This window comes from Ceratotherium simum, chromosome 2 (assembly GCF_057802395.1).
Source record: "Ceratotherium simum simum isolate JZ-2026a chromosome 2, ASM5780239v1, whole genome shotgun sequence".
NCBI lineage: Eukaryota > Metazoa > Chordata > Mammalia > Perissodactyla > Rhinocerotidae > Ceratotherium > Ceratotherium simum.
The window spans coordinates 33396235-33399336 of record NC_141901.1 but is presented as its reverse complement, the minus strand read 5'-3'; positions in this window follow the sequence as shown (position 1 = coordinate 33399336).

The following is a 3102-nucleotide window of genomic DNA, read 5'->3' as shown; positions in this document are numbered from 1 at the left end:
TTTCTGTATTTAGTGTGAATATTCAAGGTTAGATAACAGGTAAGTATACTTATTTTATGGTGTAATTTTTACTAAAAGTTTCTATTGAAAAATCTCCATGTAGTTTCAACCATCCATTTCTAAAGATTATGAGTTTTCATTTTTGGAAATAGTATAGTACATCAAACTGACGATGCTGAAATGTAACTTTTTATTTTGGAATGAATGTTCTTGATACTGTAGAAACAGCCTTGTCTAATGAAAAGAACCAGAATTCATGGTTGGAAGATTCATGTTCTAATCTTGGCTCTTTTATCAAGTTGGATAACTTTAATCAAGTGATTTAATTTTGGACAATAGTGTTTTTATGCTGTAAGAACGAAATGAGATAGTAGGTTCAATAATAATGATAAACACCATCAATTATGGAGTATCTCCTAGATGCTAAAACTATTTTAGATAGTTTATGTCATGTTTCACGTTCCCTTTTACTTATGGAAACTGAGCCCCAAGTAGGTGAAATAAACTTGCCCAACATTTCATAAGACTTAGAGGTGGTAGTCATATACTGGTCTGTCTGGGAGTGGATGTTTTTTTAGGAAGCCTATGACTGATTTGGATGATGAATTCAAGGGAAAGATCATGTTGGAAGGGACACCCTAAGAAATTGTTTTAAGAGCTCAGACTAGAGAAAATAATTTTTTTTTTTTTTTTGAGGAAGATGAGCCCTGAGCTAACATCCACACCAATCCTCCTCTTTGCTGAGGAAGACCGGCTCTGAGCTAACATCTATTGCCAATCCTCCTCCTTTTTTCCCCCCACAGCCCCAGCAGATAGTTGTATGTCATAGTTGCACATCCTTCTAGTTGCTGTATGTGGGACGTGGCCTCAGCGTGGCTGGCAAAGCGGTGCGTCGGTGCGCGCCCAGGATCCGAACCTGGGCCGCCAGTAGCAGAGCACACGCACTTAACCGCTAAGCCACGGGGCCGGCCCTGAAAATAAATGTTTAAATCAGCAATTCTCACACTTCAGAATATAACAATCATCTGAGAGAGCTTGTCAAAATACAGATTGCTGGACCCTACCCTTAGAGTTTATGACAGTAGTTCTTGTGGGGTCTGAGAATTTGCATTTTTAACAGGTTCCCAGGTGCTGCTGCTGGTCTGGAGACCACACTTTGAGAAGCACTGGTCTAAACAAAGGGCATTGGTGGTAGGATTAAAAAGCAGAAGTAGGCCAGATTCAAGAGCCACCTGTGAGTCATTTTCAATCTCTCCTCCCTGATAGTTGCAATAATAATAGTAAATAATTGAGCACTTGTTTTGTGCCAGGCACTGTGCTAAATGCTTTTTGTGCATTATTGGTTTTTTTCCCCCACACTTGATCCTCACAACAAACCTATGAGGAAGGTACTAGTATTCACTCCATTTTATGGTGGGGGAAATAGACATGTAGATTATCTTACTTCCTAGGGTTGGTCTTAACACCACTATGCTAGATTGCCTTCCAATCAACCCAATAATTCCTCTCAGATCTGTCTTCCTTTTTTCATTTCCTCTGATACTATGTTTAGCCCTTCATCTCCCCTCCTTATTATAGCTTCTTACAGGATCCCCATCTCTAGTTTCATATCCTCCAGACTCTCCTTCATAGTGCTGACAGTTTTCATTCTTAAAAATATTTGATCACGCTACTCCCTGCTTTAAAATTCTTCACTTTATTTCTCTCTCTTCTGCCCATTGCCCTCAAAATAATATCTAATCCCCTTAGATTGACATGTAAGGCTTTTCACAGTCTGGCTCCACCTATAAATCCTACTTCATCTTCTGTCTCTCCCTATCTATACTTTATGCTCCATTTGTAGTTAATTACTCATATTTCTACAAATTTCATGCTGTTTCCTGTATCTGAGTCTTATCACAATACTATTCAATTCTCTGGCCCCCCGCCTTATCTGTGTGATGAAATCCTATTTATCTTTTAAAACAGCTAAATTGTCACCTTCTGTAGTTATCTTCCCTAAACTCTGCCCCCAACCTCCCACCTCCCCAAAAATATCTTTAGTACTTCTGTGCCAACCACAGGCATGTACTTCATATACATGCATTTGCTGTGTGGTCAGATTTACCATTTTGTTTTGCTCCAAGTGCACTCCTTAAGAACAGTGGATCACCATATTCAGTTCTTTATCCCTAGCACCTAGCACAATGCCTGGACTACAGTAATTGCGCAATAAAATGTTTGTTGAGTTGAAAATGAATGTATAGAATCTGGCAGCCAGTTGGTTGTGGATGACACTGGCAGCCAGTTGGTTGTGGATGACAATGTGAAAATAAAGGGAAACCTTATTTAAAATGGAGTCAGGAGGCTAGAAGGGGGAGCTCCCATGCAGTACCACTCAAAGTCAATTACAGAAAGAATAGTCAGTTACAGACTCCAACAGAAAGAAGTCCTCAACAGGAAGATGGTCAATTAGAGACCCCAACAGAAGTCTTCAACAGGAAGATGGTCAATTATGGGAAGAAATATACATTGCATCCCAAACAGGCACTGACCATCCCAGCAACTCAGCCAATGAGAAGCAATCACCACCCTGAACTCTACTTTTCTCCACTGGACTTTCATTCAAAACAACCCCTCCCTATTTCCTCCTTTTTCTCTATAAAATAATGTTTCTCTCTCTTGTTTGTTGGATTTGCCATAACATGCACATCCCAAATGGCAATTCTTTGGCTATTCTTGAATAAACTCATTTTGCTAGTAAAAATAACTAGCTGTTTTATTTTAAAGGTTGACAACTCCAATATTTCAAAGAATGACAATTTGGTAGTTTCTACCTTAATTATAAAGCAAAAAGAAACAGTTATAAAATGTAACCTATTGACACATGAATAATAACAACGTCGGCAACACAGGAATTTGGAAAGGGAGACTTTTCTTTGGACTTCAAAGATACAGCAAAGTATTTTTGTGAGAGAGTGTATGTGGTCTTAAAGTTAAGGAATTGGGGTTTTTCATTTCCTACTGCATAAAATTATGTATCTTGACAACCAAAATTCTTGAGTCTCTTCTTAGCATGAGTATATTGAACTTGCTAAGCAAATTTCCAATTTAAAAACATAT